The sequence below is a fragment of the Bos indicus x Bos taurus genome, chromosome 20 (genome assembly GCF_003369695.1).
Source record: "Bos indicus x Bos taurus breed Angus x Brahman F1 hybrid chromosome 20, Bos_hybrid_MaternalHap_v2.0, whole genome shotgun sequence".
Classification (NCBI taxonomy): domain Eukaryota; kingdom Metazoa; phylum Chordata; class Mammalia; order Artiodactyla; family Bovidae; genus Bos; species Bos indicus x Bos taurus.
In genome coordinates this window covers 66,234,465-66,242,537 of record NC_040095.1, presented here as the reverse complement: position 1 = coordinate 66,242,537, position 8,073 = coordinate 66,234,465, and the positions used below count along the sequence as shown (strand labels likewise).

The window sequence follows — 8,073 nt, the reverse complement described above, 5'->3', positions numbered from 1 at the left end:
CTAAAAATATACATATGAGAAGCCATATTGTAGGAAGATCTCAAATTAATTAATGTCTAGCTCTTTGGAGAGTTTTCAACAGTCTGGATTGGTTGCTTCCCACAATTGCAAAGCAGCAAGATTTGTCTGAAAGGCTCCACGTGGCTGAGAAAACTCCACTGCCAACTGGGATCCCATGGAGGCCCTCGATTACTCCCTACTGATCTAACACTGATAGTGCTGTCTATCTTGAAAGCACCTAAAACAGAAAATGTTCCTTGGCATGAGTATCATTCCCCATCACTTTTCAAAGATGTGTTAAGGGAATATTTGGCCCAAACAGTCTATAAAAAAAATATTTCTCCCATAATGCCAAGCTAAATATTTCTGCTTTGAATAAGAAATATCTCCCTTAGGCCCATAGGAAAAAGTGAGGGACAAGCTTATGAAAAAATGCTCGATAACGTATGTCATTCAGGTCAGAGTGCAAATTAAACAATGACATACCGCTGCACATCCATTCAGATGCCCGGAATCCAACACTAACAATACTAAACGCTGGAGAGGATGTAGCACAAAAAAAGCTCTCATTCATTGCTTGTGGGAATGCAAAATGACACAGCTGCTTCTTTGGAGGACAGCTTGGTGGTTGCTTACAAAACTGAATGTACTCTTACCAAACCAGCGAATGTTTTTAGTCCTAGATGTTTGCTAACCTACATACCAGCCAGCAATTACACTCCTAGGTGTTTGCTAACCTAGCTGAAATGAACTGAAAATTTTTGTCCAGTTCTTCTGCCTTGGCTATTCTGCTGTTGATTCCCTCTACATTTGCAATTTACACAGCAAAGGAAATCATAAACAAGATGAAAAGACAACCCTCAGGATAGGAAGAAATATTTGCAAACAAAACGACTGAGAAGGGATTAATAGCCAGAATAAAGAAACAGCTTGTGTAGTTCAAAATTAAAAAACAAACAACCCCCCCAAAATTGGCAGAAGACCTGAATAAACATTTCTCCAAAGAAGACACACACTGCTCGCTTCGGCAGCACATATACTAAAACTGGGACGATACAGAGAAGATCCGCGTGGCCCCTGTGCAAGGATGACACGCAAATTTGTGAAGCGTTCCATATTTTGTATTACTCAGCCATTAAAAAGAATACATTTGAATCAGTTCTAATGAGGTGGATGAAACTGGAGCCGATTATACAGAGTGAAGTAAGCCAGAAAGAAAAACACCAATACAGTATACTAACACATATGTATGGAATTTAGAAAGATGGTAACGATAACCCTGTATGTGAGACAGCAAAAGAGACACAGATGCATAGAACAGTCTTTTGGACTCTGTGGGAAAGGGAGGGGGGATGATTTGGGAGAATGGCATTGAAACATGTATAATATCATATAAGAAACGAACCACCAATCCAGGTTCGATGCAGGATACAGGAAGCTTGGGGCTGGTGCACTGGGATGACCCAGAGGGATGGTATGCGGAGGGGGGTGGGAGGGGGGTTCAGGATTGGGAACACGTGTACACCCGTGGCGGATTCATATTGATGTATGGGAAAACCAATACAATATTGTAAAGTAATTAACCTCTAATTAAAATAAATAAATTTAAATTAAAAAAAAAACAAAGAAGACATACAGATGGCCAACAAACACATGAAAAACTGCTCAGTATCCTAATTATTACAGAAATGCAAATCAAAAGTATGATGAGGTATTATCTAACACTAGTCACAATGGCCATCATCAAAAAACCTACAAACAATACATGTTGAAAAGGATGTGAAGAAAAGAGAATCCTACTGCACTATTGGTAGGAATGTAAATTGATTCACCACTATTGAGAACAGTATGAAGGTTCCTTTAAAAACTGAAAATAGAACTACCATAGACCCAGCAATCTTATTCCTGGGCATATACTCAGGGAAACCCATAATTCAAAAAGATGCATGCACTCCAATGTCCATTGCAGCACTATTTATAATAGCCAGGACATAGAAGCAACCTAAAGGCCCATCAACAGAGGAGTGGATAAAGAAAATGCAGTGTGTCTATACAATGGAATACGCAGACAAAAAGAGGGCTGATATTTTGCCATTTGTACAGAAATGAATGGACCTAGTGACGACCATAAGACTGAAGTAAGTCAGAAAGAGAAAAACAAACACTGTATAATATCACTTATATGTGGGATCTATAAGAATGATTCAGTTCAGTTCAGTTCAGTTCAGTTGCTCAGTCGTGTCCGACTCTTTGCAACCCCATGAATCGAACCACGCCAGGCCTCCCTGTCCATCACCAACTCCCGGAGTTCACTCAGACTCACGTCCATCAAGTCAGTGATGCCATCCAGCCATCTCATCCTCTGTCGTCCCCTTCTCCTCCTGCTCCCAATGCCTCCCAGCATCAGGGTCTTTTCCAATGAGTCAACTCTTCACATGAGGTGGCCAAAGTACTGGAGTTTCAGCTTCAGCATCATTCCTTCCAAAGAAATCCCAGGGCTGATCTCCTTCAGAATGGACTGGTTGGATCTCCTTGCAGTCCAAGGGACTCTCAAGAGTCTTCGCCAACACCACAGTTCAAAAGCATCAATTCTTCAGTGCTCAGCTTTCTTCACAGTCCAACTCTCACATCCATACATGACCACTGGAAAAACCATAACCTTGACTAGACAGACCTTTGCTGGCAAAGTAATGTCTCTGCTTTTGAATATGCTATCTAGGTTGGTCATAACTTTCCTTCCAAGGAGTAAGCGTCTTTTAATTTCATGGCTGCAGTCACCATCTGCAGTGATTTTGGAGCCCCCCAAAATAAAGTCTGACACTGTTTCCACTGTTTCCCCATCTATTTGCCATGCAGTGATGGGACCAGATGCCATGATCTTCGTTTTCTGAATGTTGAATTTTAAGCCAACTTTTTCACTCTCCTCTTTCACCTTCATTAAGAGGCTTTTTAGTTCCTCTTCACTTTCTGCCATAAGGATGGTGTCATCTGCGTATCTGAGGTTATTGATATTTCTCCTGGAAATCTTGATTCCAGCTTGTGCTTCTTCCAGCCCAGCGTTTCTCATGATGTACTCTGCGTATAAGTTAAATAAGCAGGGTGACAATATACAGCCTTGACGTACTCCTTTTCCTATTTGGAACCAGTCTGTTGTTCCATGTCAAAGCAGAAATAGAGACACAGATGTAGAGAACAAATGTATGGTTACCAAGGTGGGGGGGATGAATTAAGAGATTGGGATTGACATATATATGCTGCTGCTGCTGCTGCTAAGTCGCTTCAGTCATGTCCAACTCTGTGTGGCCCCATAGATGGCAGCCCACCAGGCTCCACTGTCCCTGGGATTCTCCAGGCAAGAACACTGGAGTGGGTTGCCATTTCCTTTTCCAATGCATGAAAGGGAAAAGGAAAAGTGAAGTAGTCAGGACCTCATGGACTGCAGCCCACCAGGCTCCTCCATCCATGGGATTTTCCAGGCAAGAGTACTGGAGTGGGGTGCCATTGCCTTCTCCAGATATATATATACTGCTGCTGCTGCTGCTAAGTCACTTCAGTCATGTCCGACTCTTAGCGATCCCGTGGACTATAGCCTACCAGGCTCTCCACCCATGGGATTTTCCAGGCAAGAGTACTGGAGTAGGGTGCCATTGCCTTCTCCGATATATATCCTAGTGTGTACAAAATAGATAGCTAATGAAAACTTACTGTATAGTGTTGGGGTCCTTTAATGGACCAGAACCTGGTGGTCTGGAGTCGACGATAAGAAAGTTAAAGAAAGAAAGAAAGAGGCTAATATTCCCTGAGTTACACAGAAAACCAATAAAGCCCTTGGACAGAGCTTGTACCACTCACATAGGCACAGGGCACCCTCTCAAGAAGTCTTGAGAGGTCTTGGAAGCCCGGGCAGGAAAATGAGCTTGGCAGGCCTCCGCGCTCCATGGACTCAGCCAGAAAGAGAGATAGAGAAAGAGAGAAAGAAGGGCACGGGGACCCAAGTCTCTGGTGGCACAAGGGTGCCTTATTGAATTCTGTGTGAGTAATATATACCATATTACAAGGTAGCTTCTTCAGATAAAGATCAAAAGACCAGACTTTACAAGTTACCAAGGAAACAAGGAGCCAGAGAGCCCATAAAGCCAAAAGGCAATCCATATCAAAAGAGGGTTGGAAATAATCCCTTTCACCATATGGAAAAGCTAATGAAGGAAATCCTACGCAAGAATCCCATCTCTTTGATCTCAGTCCTGGGAGTGGCTTGCCACTCTGCTCACTCCTCTCAGGAACTGATAAGGAACAGAAGGCTCAAGAGAGATAGGAAACAGCACACAGGAATCTCACTGTTAAACATTCCCTGACAATTCCCCCTATTTTATTATAGTTGTAAAAAAGGTCTTGACCATTTGACTTTGTTTAGTTGTAACAATTTTTGCAGAAAGGCAACAGTAAACAACAAATATAATTGCCAAGAGAATTGCCAGAGTTACAGTTCCAGACCCGATGCTGTGGGTGATGCTTTGAAACCAAGCTCAGGGGTCTAGCCCAGATAATTGATCAGCTAGTTGTTCAGCTAAAATTTCCAGATGGGGGGTGAGGGCAGACTTTTAGAGAAGGTTTCAAAGATTTCTTTTTGCAATAATTGTACATTCAGAGAGGCATTATCATGCATATTTTGTAAATGAAATCTGATTTCCTCCCAGTTATAGGCAGTATGACTGAATTGAACAAGAGTAACACAAAATTGAGAATTCCAATCACATTTTAGTATCACTTGTTTTTGTACATCTATTAGTTGATCTCCAACCCATTTGATGGCTGTTTTTAGTGCCTGTATTTCATTTTGAATGTCCTCATCTATCCGAGCCTGAGTGGCCCACATAGTATGAGCATCTTTAGTCCAATTTTGGATAAAATTATGTGTTGAATTGAGGTTTGTAAAGCAACGCCAGTGCCGGGCAGCAGTAGTGTAAATGGCTATTAATCCCAAAATGCCAAGAATCAGGCATCCAATGAGTCATTTAGAGCATTGGAGTAATTTAGTAAGTAACTGGGAAGCAAGCCCGGCCATGGGACCTTCTTCCCAGGGCCATTGGAGATTTACTGATAACCACAAATTATATTGAGATCGAAGACTCAAAAGGGATTCATTTCTTAAGGAAATATGAGTTAATACAGGTATATAATTTGCAATTTATACAAGTTACAGAATATAAAGTCTTATTGAATTATAAGTTTCCTATGGGTAAAACAAAAGGAAGGGGAATACAGGCTTGTATGAAATGTGATTGATTATAGCAAAAGCAATAAGTACTATGACTATGACTGGTTCCTGAGAAATGTCTGGTCTAAGTTCCAAGTTCTTCGGTGCTCGCAGCAAGTTTCCCCATGTCCCATTGTTCATGCCCAATTTGTTTATTGAGGACGATCCGAGGACGAGGGGGTGCCATTCCACCGTCAAGCCAGCCAAGAAGTCCTTTGTCATGGTAATGTTCCATCGTAGTGTTAGTAACTTTCCAAGCCACTTGAGTAGCATAATCACACACGATGCTATTAATATCATCTGAGCAGTTAGACAACCACATACCATGGGGTCCCCAATTGACAATGGTGTGGCTCAGTCAGTTCAGTCACTGAGTAGTGTCCGACTCTTTGCGACCCCATGAATCGCAGCACTCCAGGCCTCCCTGTCCATCACCAACTCCCGGAGTTCACTCAGACTCACGTCCATCAAGTCAGTGATGCCATCCAGCCATCTCATCCTCTGTCGTCCCCTTTTCCTCCTGCTCCCAATCCCTCCCAGCATCAGGGTCTTTTCCAATGAGTCAGCTCTTCATATGAGGTGGCCAGTTTCAGCTTTAGCATCATTCCTTCCAAAGAAATCCCAGGGCTGATCTCCTTCAGAATGGACTGGTTGGATCTCCTTGCAGTCCAAGGGACTCTCAAGAGTCTTCTCCAACACCACAGTTCAAAAGCATCAATTCTTCGGTGCTCAGTCTTCTTCACAGTCCAACTCTCACATCCATACATGACTTGATTAGTAAGGGTTTTTATTTGTCCCCAAGAGGGGAGATCATAAGGTTGATGTCACTGAGGGCAGTTCGGAGATCTTTAGAGCCGACGTGACCTATATTGGAACTTCTTCCTCCTGGGTTTTTTGTTGTTTCATCTGCATTTTGAATGCTGGAGGCCCCCTTGGGTTGAATCTTCTGAAGAGGAAGCCATGTGAGTTGGTTGGATCCATCTGGGGAAATACACGCATACCCTTTTCCCTGTAAGATTAATTTCCCAGATTTCCATTGTTTATTGAACCCGTCTTGATCCCAAATGGGCAGAGGAAGAGAAGTGTCCTTCCTCCTCGAAATGTTTTTCTGATCTTGTCAAGATATGTCCTTGTGGTAAGTTTAAAAATTTTAAAACAAATAAAGCTGTATTAACAATAGTTATAGGTTTAGAGAATATCTTATGTAGGAATCTAGTAGAGTCTGCTTTAGAAAGGGAAGATAGCAATGTTCCAGTGTATTCCCCCCTTTTAACCTTTTTTATTTGCAATTTTAGTGTGTGATGTGCTCATTCGATTATGCCTTGTGCCTGTGGATTATAAGGAATACCTGTGATGTGTTTAATAGGAAATGATTGTAAAAATTGTCTAGAAATATAGTCAGGGCCATTGTCTGTTTTAGCAGAGCTAGGCGTTCCCATTATGGCCAAACAAGCTAATAGGTGAGTTACAACGTGTTGTGTAGCTTCACCGCAAAGAGGTGTGGCCCAGATAAAAGAAGAATTTGTGTCGATACAGTAATTCGAAAAAGAGTTGTTGGATAATAGGTTGATTGGAGTTTATGGTGGAGGTTTCTATATTTTTTAATATGAAAACTGAATACAAGGAATCAGAGACTATATTAATGGGATAAGGATGTAGGCAAGTAACTTGAATAAGAGCATATAATACTATTTGCTGAGCAGAATGGAATTTAGTGTAAAAAACTTTATATTCTTTCAGAGACCAGAATGAGGCTTTAGCATTCTTCAGTTCAGTTCAGTCACTCATTCGAATCCGACTCTTTGTGACCCCATGAATCGCAGCACGCCAGGCCTCCCTGTCCATCACCATCTCCAGGAGTTAGTGTTCTTAGTCCCATCTATATAGAAAACTTCAGCTTGAGGTATAGGCTGTGAGCTGACGATGCGGGAAATAATAAATTCAGTATTTTTGAAGAAATTCCATAGCTTGTTAGAAGGATAATGAATTGAAATTTCTCCAAAGTATTCCAGAAAAGCTATTTGGAAATCAGTAGAAGTTTGTAAGGCATTCTCGAATTGAGATTTATTGACAGGTATCACAATTTTATGGGGATCAGAGCCAATTAGAGTTTTAGTCCTATTTCTTTCATTGATAACGATTAGAGCAATTAAATCAAGATAGAGTGTAAATGACTTCACTCCTCTAAAATGGGTATAGATCCATTCTATTGGGTGTTCTTGTTGGGCAAGAAGTCCAGTGGGAGAATGAAGAAGGGGAGTATAAATAGTTCTAAAGGTAAATCTAGTCTAATGCGAGTAAGAAATTACTTTTGTAATTTATTTTGTACCAAATAGAGTTCCTCTCGTGCCTCTTGAGAAAGTGATCGGGGGCTACTTAAATCAGGATCTCCTTTCAAAGTATGAAATAGATTAGTCAGTTGATAATTAGCAGTGCCTAAAGAGGGTCTGTGGAGAAGGAAATGGCAACCCACTCCAATGTTCTTGCCTGGAGAATCCCAGGAAGGGCGGAGCCTGTTGGGCTGCCATCTATGGGGTCGCACAGAGTCGGGCACAACTGAAGCGACTTAGCAAAGAGGGTCTGAGCCACTAGGGAAGAAGGGCTTTCCTAGTTGGCTCAGATGGTAAAGCGTCTCTCTGCAGTGCAGGAGACCTGGCTTTGATCCCTGGGTTGGGAAGATCCCCTGGAGAAGGAAATGGCAGTCCACTCCAGTATTCTTGCCTGGAAAATCCTATGGATCGCGGAGCCTGGTAGGCTACCGCAAAGAGTTGGACACAACTGAGCGACTTCACTTTCACTTTTCACTTTCAAAGAGG

At 42.0% G+C, this 8,073-nt stretch overlaps 1 non-coding gene across 1 annotated transcript; it reads left to right on the top strand.

Moving 5' to 3' along the window:
- Positions 1-1,015: 1,015 nt before the first annotated feature.
- On the top strand, positions 1,016-1,122 carry LOC113879295. The gene has a single exon (XR_003507270.1). It is a non-coding gene; the product is annotated as a U6 spliceosomal RNA (small nuclear RNA).
- The last annotated feature ends 6,951 nt before the right edge of the window (positions 1,123-8,073 follow it).